At 53.3% G+C, this 17,539-nt stretch overlaps 1 protein-coding gene across 1 annotated transcript in view; it reads right to left on the reverse strand.

Annotated features, from left to right (window-relative positions):
* Positions 1-17,539, reverse strand: part of LOC146076066 (C-type lectin domain family 10 member A-like) — a 97,571-nt gene that overhangs the window by 64,057 nt on the left and 15,975 nt on the right. The gene's annotated exons all lie outside the window — the stretch shown is intronic.

The raw sequence follows: 17,539 nt of genomic DNA on the forward strand, positions 1-17,539 counted from the left end.
ATACTGTGTGGGCATACAGATGGGGCAGGTCCCATCTTTGCAGGGGATGGCGATGGCGACGCCAGCCGCCATCCCCCGCCAGCGCCATCTCTATAGCGAGAAGGGGACGTGCGCACACGAGAGGCGTGCGTCCCCTTCCGACGGTGCTTCCAGCGCTTTCCCCGGGTCACCGCCGGCTTGTTGGCGGTCACCCGGGGTCCCCGCCACCTGCCCGCACCCCCCCCCCCCCCCAACCACCATCTCCCATGAAGCGGAGACGGACAGGGTTCCCGTCACCCCGACGACTGAGATTGAGACGCACGCGCGTCTCAGTCAGATGGTGAGGCAGGCTGCTGGCGGTGACGTTCTGGCGATTCGCCAGCAAAGAGGCCTGCCCCATCTGTATATCAGATTTGAAGAAGATGGGAAAATAAAATATGTGGAGAAATACTTCCCTTAATGGTAGGGATGATAACTCCTTCTCCTTGTGTTACACTTTTCCTAAATCTTCCTTGTCCCCTCAGATGTGTTTCGGAATATATGGAAAAGAATATATATATATATATATATATATATATATATATATATATATATATATATATATATATATATATATTACATATACACATATATATATATATATATATATATATATATATATTACATATACACACACACACACACACACACACACACAATAGGTTATATCCTTTCCTTCTGAAGGCTGGAATATATTTGACAGATCTTTTGGGCGGTATAATCGCGTACCCAACTCACTATAAAAAGTGGATAAACCAATATATCAAGGTATCTTTCTACTGGGTGATGCACCCGTACTCACGATGTATTCCACTGTGTGACGCTCATAAAGGTTTCTTTATCTATTATTTCTCCAAAAAACGATTTTTATTGGTACACACAATAGTAAAAATGGAATTTAAAATATTCGTCCAGAATAAAACTGCTTGAACCACAGTGCGGAATCAGATGATGGTAACGTGGAGTCAAACACCCCCAAATGGTATTCCGGACCCAGATGGTAGTGGACTATCACATAGACCAGTGGTTCCCAACCCTGGTCCTCAAGTAGCCCCAACAGTGCACGTTTTCCATCTCACCCAGCAGGTGCACTCATTATTCAGGCACATTTGAAAAGATCCACAGGTGGAGCTAATTATAGCACTTGTGATTCTGTGTGGAGACCTGCAAAACGTGCACTGTTTGGGGGTACTTGAGGACCAGGGTTGGGAACCACGGACATAGACACTCACCTGACCCTGGTTGTAGTCCTCCAGTATATGCACACTCAAATCTGAGTCAACATGTTTCGAGACAGAATGTCTCTTCGTCGGGAGCCCTGTGGGGGGGGGGCTTATTCCAGTATAAATTGCTCCCATTTGGTTTACATGGGGCCCCAGCAACCTTCCAGAGAGTGATGAATACATTAATACATTGCTGCGGCCCCACAGGGAATATACGGCTGCATATTTACAGGACATTGTTATTTTCAGCACTGACTGGGGGTCGCACCTACCACAGGTAGAAGATGTCTTATAGTCTCTACGGACACACAGGTTTACCGCCAACCCTGAGAAATGTGCCATTGGTATGATTGAGGTTAAATATTTGGGGTACATTGTGGGCAGAGGACAGGTTAAACCTCAGCCTAGTAAGGTAGCAGCAGTCCTCACCTGGTCTAATCCTAAATGTAAGTCACAACTCAGGACATTTCTTGGCATGGCGGGATTTTATCGTAGGTTCATTCCAGATTTAGCCACTGGAGTGTCTCCACTAATGAAATGTCTTTAAAAACACCCCCCACATAAAATACCATAATACAGACCAGTGGAAACTGCTTGGCCGGATTTAAGAAGAGCTCTGTGTACCAAGCCTGTCTTGCAAGCTCCTGACTGTAGAAAACAATTTGTGTTATAGTCAGGATTATGATCAGTCCTTTCCCAAGACGTAGATTTAGAGGAGAAGCCCATCCTCTACCTTAGACATAAGTTGTTGCCCAGAGAGCCTGAGTACTCAATTGTAGAGCAGGAGTGCTTGGCCATTAAGTTGGCAGTTGAGTCATTAAGATCTTGTATTATTTATTGGGACAATAGTTTTTGTTGGTCACAGACCATGCACCCTTACAGTGGATGCATACAAATAAAGAGGTGAACACTCGTGTGACCCGTTGGTTTTTGGATTGCAACCATTTAAGTTTGAGGTGAGGCATCGTCCGGAGAAACAGCACCTCAATGCTGATGGTCCAGGAGGTTTGTAGCTCCAGATCCTCCAAGCAACCCTATTGTGAAGCTAGGGGAGAAGGAAGAAGGCAAAGTGGGCGACCTTTGGTAAGTGGTGGAGGGCTGTGTCCCTTGGTGGGTGACACAAGGAGGGGTGCACAAGGCAGAGAGCAGGCCAGAAGCAGGCCACAAGGGTTGAAGCTGTTTATATGTTAAACCATCCTTAAAACCATACATAAGGGAAGACATATATACGAGAGCGCAATGGAGTCAGTAGAATCGGTATGGGTAGAAATCACAGGTATTATGAAGGAGGCTAAAAAACTTATAGCAGGAACATGTTATAATCCACCCAACATAAATACGGAGGAGGAAAAAGACCTCTTGCTACAGGTGGGAAAGCGGCCAGTTTAGAGGACATTATTATTATGGGTGACTAACTACCCAGAAATAAATTGGAAGGATAGATCAGGTAGTACCGCTAAGGGGAATGTTTTTTGGATGCCCTGAATGACCAATATTTATATCAATTTACTGAAAGTCCAACCAGAAATAACAATATCCTGGATCTCTTGATAAGCAACAACGGGGACATTGTTACTAACATAACCATAAGGGAGACATTGTTACTAACATAACCATAAGGGAGACATTGTTACTAACATAACCATAAGGGAGACATTGTTACTAACATAACCATAAGGGAGACATTGTGATATGATCATATTTTATTTACATTTGAACAAAGATCATTATGTTGGATCGACTCGGTCCTTAAATTTTAGAAAAGCAAACTTTGGTAAGTTTGAGGAGTCCTTAAAGCATATAAACTGCAAGGAATTATTTAGAGGTTTCTGTGACTGGACGCCTGTCCTACGCTCTGGCTATGCCCTTCGGGTCCACAGATGGCGGTTTCTGGTCTCACGGTTCCTGGCCAATAGGGGATTCCCTGTTACCATCATTAACCGCCTGTTATTGACTCCACCCACTATGCAGTGGGCAGGGTTAATGCTGCCACCACCAGAATCCTACTAAGTGGTGTCTGGAACCACGGATACCTCCTCAGGACCCACCGCTGGCACCTGAGTACTACCTGCTGGGGTTTATGCATCGACAACTGGCGTTGGTTGGTTCCCCACTGGTCACGGACCAGACCTCTGCTGTGGTAGCTGGCAGAGCGGAACTTGGAGATGCTGGATCCTTTACCCAGTACAGCCGGAGGATGGGACTACGTTTTGGAGTATTCCTGATAGTCACAAGATGTCGTCTTGAGGCAAGAAGATGTTTTATTTGCTCAAATAAGTCCTTAAAGGACCCTTTGCTATCTCTAGTTGGCCCAGCATACAGACTATGTTCACAGCTGTCAGATACAAGTAGAAGAACCACTTTACACAGGGCTGAGCCCTCCTTTTATGCTACTCCAACACACAGTACCACAGGGGGTAAGCCCACCCTGTGGTCTCCAACCAATCAGCTTAAGTGCCAGAGACGTGCATGCATTAAGCACATCAGCATTGTCCCTATGGACAGAGGGGAGTGGTTACTCCTCTGAGACACAGCCCACCTGGGGGGCCAGGTACCACCCAGGTGCCGTTCTGTCTGGCCAGGGGGAAGGTTTCCCTCTAAAACTTCCAGGAGCCTGCTAGGGGACCAGCTGAACACCTCTAGCCTAGACGTGAACTCCAGAGATGGGTAACCCTGACCCCCTGCCCGGGTCTACTGCCCGCTCCATGGAGCTCCAAGGAACCACTCAATTTGTTCTCAAGCTGATGTTCCCTGCTACCATCCCTACAGATCCCAGCTCGGAGGCTGTTTGACAAGGCAGTCCATTTTTGGGTTAAAGACTGGGGGAAACCCAGCAGCCCACACAGGAATCTGGATTACCCCTTGGATACAACCAAGTACAGTAAGTGCATTTTACCTTTTAAAATATAGTTAAATGACATCATACGGAGCCTGTGGTCAGCAGAGGCTTCCGACACCACATAACACTGCAGCTGCGGAGCCTCAGTCCCAATCATACGGAGCCTGTGGTCAGCAGAGGCTTCTGACACCACATAACACTGCAGCTGCGGAGCCTCAGTCCCAATCATACGGAGCCTGTGGTCAGCAGAGGCTTCCGACAACACACAGCACTGCAGCTGCGGAGCCTCAGTCCCAATCATACAGAGCCTGTGGTCAGCAGAGGCTTCCGACACCACATAACACTGCAGCTGCGGAGCCTCAGTCCCAATCATACAGAGCCTGTGGTCAGCAGAGGCTTCCGATACCACATAACACTGCAGCTGCGGAGCCTCAGTCCCAATCATACGGAGCCTGTGGTCAGCAGAGGCTTCCGACACCACATAACACTGCAGCTGCGGAGCCCCAGTCCCAATTATACAGAGCCTGTGGTCAGCAGAGGCTTCCGACAACACATAACACTACAGCTGCGGAGCCACAGTCCCAATCATACGGAGCCTGTGGTCAGCAGAGGCTTCTGACACCACATAATACTGCAGCTGCGGAGCCTCAGTCCCAATCATACGGAGCCTGTGGTCAGCAGAGGCTTCCGACAACACACAACACTGCAGCTGCGGAGCCTCAGTCCCAATCATACAGAGCCTGTGATCAGCAGAGGCTTCCAACAACACATAACACTGCAGCTGCGGAGCCTCAGTCCCAATCATACGGAGCCTGTGGTCAGCAGAGGCTTCCAACACCACATAACATTGCAGCTGCGGAGCCTCAGTCCCAATCATACGGAGCCTGTGGTCAGCAGAGGCTTCCAACAACACATAACACTACAGCTGCGGAGCCTCAGTCCCAATCATATGGAGCCTGTGGTCAGCAGAGGCTTCCGATACCACATAACACTGCAGCTGCGGAGCCTCAGTCCCAATCATACCGAGCCTGTGGTCAGCAGAGGCTTCCAACAACACATAACACTACAGCTGCGGAGCCTCAGTCCCAATCATACCGAGCCTGTGGTCAGCAGAGGCTTCCAACAACACATAACACTGCAGCTGCGGAGCCTCAGTCCCAATCATACGGAGCCTGTGGTCAGCAGAGGCTTCCGGCACCACATAACACTACAGCTGCGGAGCCTCAGTCCCAATCATACGGAGCCTGTGGTCAGCAGAGGCTTCCGACACCACATAACACTGCAGCTGCGGAGCGTCAGTCCCAATCATACCGAGCCTGTGGTCAGCAGAGGCTTCCGACACCACATAACACTGCAGCTGCGGAGCCTCAGTCCCAATCATACGGAGCCTGTGGTCAGCAGAGGCTTCCGACACCACATAACACTGCAGCTGCGGAGCCTCAGTCCCAATCATACGGAGCCTGTGGTCAGCAGAGGCTTCCGACACCACATAACACTGCAGCTGCGGAGCCTCAGTCCCAATCATACCGAGCCTGTGGTCAGCAGAGGCTTCCGGCACCACATAACACTACAGCTGCGGAGCCTCAGTCCCAATCATACGGAGCCTGTGGTCAGCAGAGGCTTCCGACACCACATAACACTGCAGCTGCGGAGCCTCAGTCCCAATCATACGGAGCCTGTGGTCAGCAGAGGTTTCCGACAACACATAACACTGCAGCTGCGGAGCCTCAGTCCCAATCATACCGAGCCTGTGGTCAGCAGAGGCTTCCGACACCACATAACACTGCAGCTGCGGAGCCTCAGTCCCAATCATACGGAGCCTGTGGTCAGCAGAGGCTTCCGACACCACATAACACTGCAGCTGCGGAGCCTCAGTCCCAATTATACAGAGCCTGTGGTCAGCAGAGGCTTCCGACACCACATAACACTGCAGCTGCGGAGCCTCAGTCCCAATTATACAGAGCCTGTGGTCAGCAGAGGCTTCCGACAACACACAACACTGCAGCTGCGGAGCCTCAGTCCCAATCATACAGAGCCTGTGGTCAGCAGAGGCTTCCAACAACACACAACACTGCAGCTGCGGAGCCTCAGTCCCAATCATACGGAGCCTGTGGTCAGCAGAGGCTTCCGACACCACATAACACTGCAGCTGCGGAGCCTCTGTCCCAATCATACGGAGCCTGTGGTCAGCAGAGGCTTCCAACAACACATAACACTGCAGCTGCGGAGCCTCAGTCCCAATCATACCGAGCCTGTGGTCAGCAGAGGCTTCCGATACCACATAACACTGCAGCTGCGGAGCCTCAGTCCCAATCATACGGAGCCTGTGGTCAGCAGAGGCTTCCGACACCACATAACACTGCAGCTGAGGAGCCCCAGTCCCAATTATACAGAGCCTGTGGTCAGCAGAGGCTTCCGACAACACATAACACTACAGCTGCGGAGCCTCAGTCCCAATCATACGGAGCCTGTGGTCAGCAGAGGCTTCCGACACCACATAACACTGCAGCTGCGGAGCCTCAGTCCCAATCATACGGAGCCTGTGGTCAGCAGAGGCTTCCGACAACACACAACACTGCAGCTGCGGAGCCTCAGTCCCAATCATACAGAGCCTGTGGTCAGCAGAGGCTTCCAACAACACATAACACTGCAGCTGCGGAGCCTCAGTCCCAATCATACGGAGCCTGTGGTCAGCAGAGGCTTCCGACACCACATAACACTGCAGCTGCGGAGCCTCTGTCCCAATCATACGGAGCCTGTGGTCAGCAGAGGCTTCCAACAACACATAACACTACAGCTGCGGAGCCTCAGTCCCAATCATACGGAGCCTGTGGTCAGCAGAGGCTTCCGATACCACATAACACTGCAGCTGCGGAGCCTCAGTCCCAATCATACGGAGCCTGTGGTCAGCAGAGGCTTCCGACACCACATAACACTGCAGCTGCGGAGCCTCAGTCCCAATCATACGGAGCCTGTGGTCAGCAGAGGCTTCCGACACCACATAACACTGCAGCTGCGGAGCCTCAGTCCCAATCATACGGAGCCTGTGGTCAGCAGAGGCTTCCGATACCACATAACACTGCAGCTGCGGAGCCTCAGTCCCAATCATACGGAGCCTGTGGTCAGCAGAGGTTTCCGACACCACATAACACTGCAGCTGCGGAGCCCCAGTCCCAATTATACCGAGCCTGTGGTCAGCAGAGGCTTCCGACACCACATAACACTGCAGCTGCGGAGCCTCAGTCCCAATCATACGGAGCCTGTGGTCAGCAGAGGCTTCCGACACCATATAACACTGCAGCTGCGGAGCCTCAGTCCCAATCATACCGAGCCTGTGGTCAGCAGAGGCTTCCGACACCACATAACACTGCAGCTGCGGAGCCTCAGTCCCAATCATACAGAGCCTGTGGTCAGCAGAGGCTTCCAACAACACATAACCGTACAGCTGCGGAGCCTCAGTCCCAATCATACCGAGCCTGTGGTCAGCAGAGGCTTCCGATACCACATAACACTGCAGCTGCGGAGCCTCAGTCCCAATCATACCGAGCCTGTGGTCAGCAGGGGCTTCCGACACCACATAACACTACAGCTGCGGAGCCTCAGTCCCAATCATACGGAGCCTGTGGTCAGCAGAGGCTTCCGACACCACATAACACTGCAGCTGCGGAGCCTCAGTCCCAATCATACAGAGCCTGTGGTCAGCAGAGGCTTCCGACACCACATAACACTGCAGCTGCGGAGCCTCAGTCCCAATCATACAGAGCCTGTGGTCAGCAGAGGTTTCCAACAACACATAACACTACAGCTGCGGAGCCTCCGTCCCAATCATACCGAGCCTGTGGTCAGCAGAGGCTTCCGATACAACATAACACTGCAGCTGCGGAGCCTCAGTCCCAATCATACCGAGCCTGTGGTCAGCAGAGGCTTCCGACACCACATAACACTACAGCTGCGGAGCCTCAGTCCCAATCTTACGGAGCCTGTGGTCAGCAGAGGCTTCCGACACCACATAACACTGCAGCTGCGGAGCCTCAGTCCCAATCATACCGAGCCTGTGGTCAGCAGAGGCTTCTGATACCACATAACACTGCAGCTGCGGAGCCTCAGTCCCAATCATACGGAGCCTGTGGTCAGCAGAGGCTTCCGACACCACATAACACTGCAGCTGCGGAGCCCCAGTCCCAATTATACAGAGCCTGTGGTCAGCAGAGGCTTCCGACAACACATAACACTACAGCTGCGGAGCCACAGTCCCAATCATACGGAGCCTGTGGTCAGCAGAGGCTTTCAACACCACATAACACTGCAGCTGCGGAGCCTCAGTCCCAATCATACCGAGCCTGTGGTCAGCAGAGGCTTCCGACAACACATAACACTACAGCTGCGGAGCCTCAGTCCCAATCATACAGAGCCTGTGGTCAGCAGAGGCTTCCAACAACACATAACACTGCAGCTGCGGAGCCTCAGTCCCAATCATACGGAGCCTGTGGTCAGCAGAGGCTTTCAACACCACATAACACTGCAGCTGCGGAGCCTCAGTCCCAATCATACCGAGCCTGTGGTCAGCAGAGGCTTCCGACAACACATAACACTACAGCTGCGGAGCCTCAGTCCCAATCATACGGAGCCTGTGGTCAGCAGAGGCTTCCGACACCACATAACACTGCAGCTGCGGAGCCTCAGTCCCAATCATACGGAGCCTGTGGTCAGCAGAGGCTTCCGACAACACACAACACTGCAGCTGCGGAGCCTCAGTCCCAATCATACAGAGCCTGTGGTCAGCAGAGGCTTCCAACAACACATAACACTGCAGCTGCGGAGCCTCAGTCCCAATCATACGGAGCCTGTGGTCAGCAGAGGCTTCCGACACCACATAACACTGCAGCTGCGGAGCCTCTGTCCCAATCATACGGAGCCTGTGGTCAGCAGAGGCTTCCAACAACACATAACACTACAGCTGCGGAGCCTCAGTCCCAATCATACAGAGCCTGTGGTCAGCAGAGGCTTCCAACAACACATAACACTGCAGCTGCGGAGCCTCAGTCCCAATCATACGGAGCCTGTGGTCAGCAGAGGCTTCCGACACCACATAACACTGCAGCTGCGGAGCCTCTGTCCCAATCATACGGAGCCTGTGGTCAGCAGAGGCTTCCAACAACACATAACACTACAGCTGCGGAGCCTCAGTCCCAATCATACGGAGCCTGTGGTCAGCAGAGGCTTCCGATACCACATAACACTGCAGCTGCGGAGCCTCAGTCCCAATCATACGGAGCCTGTGGTCAGCAGAGGCTTCCGACACCACATAACACTGCAGCTGCGGAGCCTCAGTCCCAATCATACGGAGCCTGTGGTCAGCAGAGGCTTCCGACACCACATAACACTGCAGCTGCGGAGCCTCAGTCCCAATCATACGGAGCCTGTGGTCAGCAGAGGCTTCCGATACCACATAACACTGCAGCTGCGGAGCCTCAGTCCCAATCATACGGAGCCTGTGGTCAGCAGAGGTTTCCGACACCACATAACACTGCAGCTGCGGAGCCCCAGTCCCAATTATACCGAGCCTGTGGTCAGCAGAGGCTTCCGACACCACATAACACTGCAGCTGCGGAGCCTCAGTCCCAATCATACGGAGCCTGTGGTCAGCAGAGGCTTCCGACACCATATAACACTGCAGCTGCGGAGCCTCAGTCCCAATCATACCGAGCCTGTGGTCAGCAGAGGCTTCCGACACCACATAACACTGCAGCTGCGGAGCCTCAGTCCCAATCATACAGAGCCTGTGGTCAGCAGAGGCTTCCAACAACACATAACCGTACAGCTGCGGAGCCTCAGTCCCAATCATACCGAGCCTGTGGTCAGCAGAGGCTTCCGATACCACATAACACTGCAGCTGCGGAGCCTCAGTCCCAATCATACCGAGCCTGTGGTCAGCAGGGGCTTCCGACACCACATAACACTACAGCTGCGGAGCCTCAGTCCCAATCATACGGAGCCTGTGGTCAGCAGAGGCTTCCGACACCACATAACACTGCAGCTGCGGAGCCTCAGTCCCAATCATACAGAGCCTGTGGTCAGCAGAGGCTTCCGACACCACATAACACTGCAGCTGCGGAGCCTCAGTCCCAATCATACAGAGCCTGTGGTCAGCAGAGGTTTCCAACAACACATAACACTGCAGCTGCGGAGCCTCAGTCCCAATCATACCGAGCCTGTGGTCAGCAGAGGCTTCCGACACCACATAACACTACAGCTGCGGAGCCTCAGTCCCAATCTTACGGAGCCTGTGGTCAGCAGAGGCTTCCGACACCACATAACACTGCAGCTGCGGAGCCTCAGTCCCAATCATACCGAGCCTGTGGTCAGCAGAGGCTTCTGATACCACATAACACTGCAGCTGCGGAGCCTCAGTCCCAATCATACGGAGCCTGTGGTCAGCAGAGGCTTCCGACACCACATAACACTGCAGCTGCGGAGCCCCAGTCCCAATTATACAGAGCCTGTGGTCAGCAGAGGCTTCCGACAACACATAACACTACAGCTGCGGAGCCACAGTCCCAATCACACGGAGCCTGTGGTCAGCAGAGGCTTCTGACACCACATAATACTGCAGCTGCGGAGCCTCAGTCCCAATCATACGGAGCCTGTGGTCAGCAGAGGCTTCCGACAACACACAACACTGCAGCTGCGGAGCCTCAGTCCCAATCATACAGAGCCTGTGGTCAGCAGAGGCTTCCAACAACACATAACACTGCAGCTGCGGAGCCTCAGTCCCAATCATACGGAGCCTGTGGTCAGCAGAGGCTTTCAACACCACATAACACTGCAGCTGCGGAGCCTCAGTCCCAATCATACCGAGCCTGTGGTCAGCAGAGGCTTCCGACAACACATAACACTACAGCTGCGGAGCCTCAGTCCCAATCATACGGAGCCTGTGGTCAGCAGAGGCTTCCGACACCACATAACACTGCAGCTGCGGAGCCTCAGTCCCAATCATACGGAGCCTGTGGTCAGCAGAGGCTTCCGACAACACACAACACTGCAGCTGCGGAGCCTCAGTCCCAATCATACAGAGCCTGTGGTCAGCAGAGGCTTCCAACAACACATAACACTGCAGCTGCGGAGCCTCAGTCCCAATCATACGGAGCCTGTGGTCAGCAGAGGCTTCCGACACCACATAACACTGCAGCTGCGGAGCCTCTGTCCCAATCATACGGAGCCTGTGGTCAGCAGAGGCTTCCAACAACACATAACACTACAGCTGCGGAGCCTCAGTCCCAATCATACGGAGCCTGTGGTCAGCAGAGGCTTCCGATACCACATAACACTGCAGCTGCGGAGCCTCAGTCCCAATCATACGGAGCCTGTGGTCAGCAGAGGCTTCCGACACCACATAACACTGCAGCTGCGGAGCCTCAGTCCCAATCATACGGAGCCTGTGGTCAGCAGAGGCTTCCGACACCACATAACACTGCAGCTGCGGAGCCTCAGTCCCAATCATACGGAGCCTGTGGTCAGCAGAGGCTTCCGATACCACATAACACTGCAGCTGCGGAGCCTCAGTCCCAATCATACGGAGCCTGTGGTCAGCAGAGGTTTCCGACACCACATAACACTGCAGCTGCGGAGCCCCAGTCCCAATTATACCGAGCCTGTGGTCAGCAGAGGCTTCCGACACCACATAACACTGCAGCTGCGGAGCCTCAGTCCCAATCATACGGAGCCTGTGGTCAGCAGAGGCTTCCGACACCATATAACACTGCAGCTGCGGAGCCTCAGTCCCAATCATACCGAGCCTGTGGTCAGCAGAGGCTTCCGACACCACATAACACTGCAGCTGCGGAGCCTCAGTCCCAATCATACAGAGCCTGTGGTCAGCAGAGGCTTCCAACAACACATAACCGTACAGCTGCGGAGCCTCAGTCCCAATCATACCGAGCCTGTGGTCAGCAGAGGCTTCCGATACCACATAACACTGCAGCTGCGGAGCCTCAGTCCCAATCATACCGAGCCTGTGGTCAGCAGAGGCTTCCGACACCACATAACACTACAGCTGCGGAGCCTCAGTCCCAATCATACGGAGCCTGTGGTCAGCAGAGGCTTCCGACACCACATAACACTGCAGCTGCGGAGCCTCAGTCCCAATCATACCGAGCCTGTGGTCAGCAGAGGCTTCCGACACCACATAACACTGCAGCTGCGGAGCCTCAGTCCCAATCATACAGAGCCTGTGGTCAGCAGAGGCTTCCAACAACACATAACACTACAGCTGCGGAGCCTCAGTCCCAATCATACCGAGCCTGTGGTCAGCAGAGGCTTCCGATACAACATAACACTGCAGCTGCGGAGCCTCAGTCCCAATCATACCGAGCCTGTGGTCAGCAGAGGCTTCCGACACCACATAACACTACAGCTGCGGAGCCTCAGTCCCAATCTTACGGAGCCTGTGGTCAGCAGAGGCTTCCGACACCACATAACACTGCAGCTGCGGAGCCTCAGTCCCAATCATACCGAGCCTGTGGTCAGCAGAGGCTTCTGATACCACATAACACTGCAGCTGCGGAGCCTCAGTCCCAATCATACGGAGCCTGTGGTCAGCAGAGGCTTCCGACACCACATAACACTGCAGCTGCGGAGCCCCAGTCCCAATTATACAGAGCCTGTGGTCAGCAGAGGCTTCCGACAACACATAACACTACAGCTGCGGAGCCACAGTCCCAATCATACGGAGCCTGTGGTCAGCAGAGGCTTCTGACACCACATAATACTGCAGCTGCGGAGCCTCAGTCCCAATCATACGGAGCCTGTGGTCAGCAGAGGCTTCCGACAACACACAACACTGCAGCTGCGGAGCCTCAGTCCCAATCATACAGAGCCTGTGGTCAGCAGAGGCTTCCAACAACACATAACACTGCAGCTGCGGAGCCTCAGTCCCAATCATACGGAGCCTGTGGTCAGCAGAGGCTTCCAACACCACATAACACTGCAGCTGCGGAGCCTCAGTCCCAATCATACCGAGCCTGTGGTCAGCAGAGGCTTCCGACAACACATAACACTACAGCTGCGGAGCCTCAGTCCCAATCATACCGAGCCTGTGGTCAGCAGAGGCTTCCAACAACACATAACACTACAGCTGCGGAGCCTCAGTCCCAATCATACGGAGCCTGTGGTCAGCAGAGGCTTCCGACACCACATAACACTACAGCTGCGGAGCCTCAGTCCCAATCATACGGAGCCTGTGGTCAGCAGAGGCTTCCGATACCACATAACACTGCAGCTGCGGAGCCTCAGTCCCAATCATACCGAGCCTGTGGTCAGCAGAGGCTTCCGATACCACATAACACTGCAGCTGCGGAGCCTCAGTCCCAGCTCAGCGCTTACATTTGTGAATACCTTTGCAATACACTTTCCACTTCATACATTGTATTAGTCCTGTTCCCAGCACAGGTTTCACACCCACCCCCCCCCCCCCCCCCTGCAGCACTGCAGCATGGGACCTGTAGCCTCAGCTCAGTGCTGCACATACAATTTACAATATTTTTTTTTGATGGGACTAGTGCATCCCAGCGCTGGGCTCCTTGAGCCCTGCAGCCCAGGAAAGCCATCCTGGTGCAGGGGCTCCTCGACACTGGGCTGGCTGGGGCTCCCCCTGCTTCCACTGCCCGGCAGCGGGAGGCTAGGCAGTGCAGCTGCTGTCTACAGCATGCCAGGGGTTAAGTACACCGCCTCTCTGCAGACACTGGAGCTTACCCAGGGCTGCAGCACACCCTGCCTGTGGCCGTCTCCCCATGGCACCTGAGGTAACGCATCACTGCCTCTTGCCTCCAGTACGCTGGTGTCGGGTGTCCCTTCTCCCCCCACTGGCGCCCCACACCTGGACCCAGAGGATCCAAACTGCATACCTCCCAACTGTCACGATTACAACGGGACAGTCCCGATTTTCGGGTCCTGTCCCGCTGTCCCACCCGCGGCAGGCATTGTCCCGCTGCGGGGGGTGGCAGTTGGGAGACCCCCCAATCTAATAGAATAGACGCTGTGCGCATGCGCACAGCGTCTATTCTCGTATAAAAATGAGGTTGCGGCTAATTAGCATAAGCCGCAACCTCATTTGCATACTCCCCGCCCCCTTCGGCCAGAAGTTGGGAGGTATGGCCACGGCTCCAACAACAAATAAAGCCCATTGTTCAAGATGGTGCCACAGCATGGTGGGTTAATTCTGTCAGTGCTGTGGCAGCCATTATTCATGGGCTTCTCGACACTGGGCTGGATGGGGCTCCCCCAGCTTCCCCTGCCCGGCAGCTGAAAGCTAGGTGTAGTTGCTGCCTCCTGCCTCCGGCACGCCAGGGGTTAAGTCCATCGCCTCTCTGCAGCTGCCAGAGCTGACCCAGCACTGCCTCTCGCCTCCGGTGCGCCGGTGTCAGTTGTCCCTGCTCCCCCTGTTGGTGCCACACACCTGGACCCAGAGGATCCGGACTCCCAGCCGCAGCACCCGACCAGCCTAGCCCCATGTCCTTCCGAAGCTCCCGCTCCCAGGCGTGAGCTAACTGGGTCCATCTGCAGGCGCTCAAGCAGAAACTATGTACCCAAGGAAGGGAACGGTGGTTTCCTCGAAGATACAGAGTCAGCGAAAAACTTCTTTGACTTGATTCCGATGGGCAACTAGATCTCGAGAGAATATCACGATATCGTACAGATACACTACTACCGATGAATAGAGGAGATCTCGTAAGATCTCATTCATGAAGCTTTGGAAGACAGCGTGGGCATTACAGAGTCTTAATGGCATCACCAGATATTCATAATGCCCATCCCTGGTGTTAAAAGCCATCTTCCATTTGTCCCTTTTGCATATTCGGATCAGGTTATAGGCTCCTCGTAAGTCTTGCTTTGAAAAAATTCTGGAATGAGGGGCAAAAAATAACGATTCTTGACGGTGATCTCGTTAACACTGATCGATGCAGGGGCGAAGAGAGCCATCCTTTTTCTTTGCAAAGAATAAGCCGGCCCCGTCCGGTGAAGAAGATGGACGGATGAAGCCTTCTGTAAATTCTCGGTGATATACTCTAACATTGCTTTGGTCTCGGGTAGGGACAGTGGGTAAATACCACCATGGGGAGGACTCCTCCCAGGTACCAGGTGTATGGGGCAATCCCATTCCCGATGTGGAGGTAAGGAGTCCGCGGCTTTCTTGTTAAATACATCCGTGAATGAATGATATGGGTCAGGAATCCCCGCCTGTCCATCCGGTTCAGCAATGCACAAAGGAATTACCTTCGTTCAGCAGGACTTTAAGCAAAAGGAGCTCCAGGAGAGGATCTGCATGGATGACCAATCAATATGCTTGGAGGCAGGAGATGTAGCTGTCCAGGAGAGGAGACAACGCTGGATGGAGGCCGGACCGTCTCCGCGGCTGAGCATGGGGGTGACAGGGCTTTAAATAATGAGACTTTCAGGAGGTCCTGCCGGTGGAAAATATCTTGCAACCCTTGTGCTAATTGTCACTGTGAATTCTCTAAGCCTTCCAAGCGGAAAGCAATCCGCTGAAGCAGCTCTGACCCAAAGTCAAACCCTGAGACAGAATCCATGTGGCTGGGACAAACTGTCACGAGCGGCGGGTATTGAGGACCCACCTCAGGTGACTGTCCCATTGTGGGCTGCCCTGGAGGCCCTTGAAACTTAGCGGGTTGAATGTAAGACCGTTGCATAAATCTCTGGCTGTGAGTATTGGCAGGAACTCCTTAGCGAGGGAGCAGAGTCTAACTGCCCAGCAGTCTTCATCAGGGAATCCCGCAAGGAGGTTTGGGTTTCGCTGCATTTGGACAGCAGGTCGCGACCCCTCACTGGGAGAACTCACGTGCACACGGAGACTAACAGTCTGCAAGCAGACCGGCTAAACATGAGAGCAGCAGGACCTTTTACTGTAACATAAATGGCCGACTTGGGTTAGGAAACTCCTGGAGATAGATAACTGTAATGTAAATGGCCGACTTGGGTTAGGAAACTCCTGGAGATAGATAACTGTAATGTAAATGGCCGACTTGGCTTAGGAAACTCCTGGAGATAGATAACTAATGTACATGGCTGACTTGGCTTAGGAAACTCCTGGAGATATATACTGTATAGTAACTGTAACTAAATGGCCGACTTGGCTTGGGTAATTCCTGTTTCCTGTACCACACAATGACACTGGGGGCTGCTGCTGGGATTTATAGCCCTGCCCAGCCAGATCAGACCAGCCCCCCTGCACAGAAGGGATAAATCATCCCTACCTGCCGCCTGCCGGTCACATGACACGGCCAAGATGGCGGCACCGGTCCTGGGAGCCGGACCCCGACTCGCCGCCAGACCCACCGCATCAGGCTGCCCTCCTGGACCCCCTAAGCCAAGCACTGACACGGCGCAGGGACCGATGCACCTGGCGGGGTGAGTAGCCGTGGCCGTGTCCAATGCCGCAGCGGAACATGACAGATGCGGTGGGAAACAAAAGGGGTAGTAAGGAGTCTGATCATTATATGTGGGAGTGTTGGGTAAGAGTTCGAAGGGGCAATAAGGAGTCTGATCATTATGCATGGCAGGTGGGAGTGTTAGGTAAAATGTGGATGATGCAGTAGGGAGTCTGATCATTATACGTGGCAGGTGGGAGTGTTGGGTAAGAGGTGGAAGGAATAGTAAGGAGTCTGACCATTATACATGGCAGGTGGGAGTGTTGGGTAAAAGGTGGATGATGCAGTAATGAGTCTGACCATTATACGTGGCAGGTAGGAGTGTTGGGTAAGAGATGGAAGGGGCAATAAGGAGTCTGATCATTATGCATGGCAGGTGGGAGTGTTGGGTAAAAGGTGGATGATGCAGTAGGGAGTCTGATCATTATAGGTGGCAGGTGGGAGTGTTGGGTAAGAGGTGGAAGGAATAGTAAGGAGTCTGACCATTATACGTGGCAGGTGGGAGTGTTGGGTAAGAGATAGAAGGGGCAGTAAGTAGTCTGATCATTATGCATGGCAGGTGGGAGTATTGGGTAAAAGGTGGATGATACAGTAGGGTGTCTGACCATTATACGTGGCAGGTAGGAGTGTTGGGTAAGAGATGGAAGGGGTAGAATGTAGTCTGACCATTATACTTGGCAGTTGAGGTTATTGAAAAGTGTGGGGGGTAATAAGGAGTCTGACCACTATATGTGGCAAGTAGGAAGTGTGGGGTAAGAGCTGAAAGGTTTGTAAGTAGTCTAATCATTACATGTGGAAGTGAGAAGTGCTGGGTAAATGATGGAAGGGGTAGTAAGTAGTCCAAGTGGAAGATGTGGTCCCATATCCAAGCCCACACTAACCATTATACGTGGCAGCAGTGGGATACGTGGCCCTATATCCCAGCCCACACTTACCATTATACGTGGCAGCAGTGGGATACGTAGTCCTATATCCCAGCCCATACTGACCATTACACGTGGCAGCAGTGGGATACA

This window comes from Crinia signifera, chromosome 4, assembly GCF_055691185.1.
Source record: "Crinia signifera chromosome 4, ASM5569118v1, whole genome shotgun sequence".
In the NCBI taxonomy this organism is placed as follows: Eukaryota; Metazoa; Chordata; class Amphibia; order Anura; family Myobatrachidae; genus Crinia; species Crinia signifera.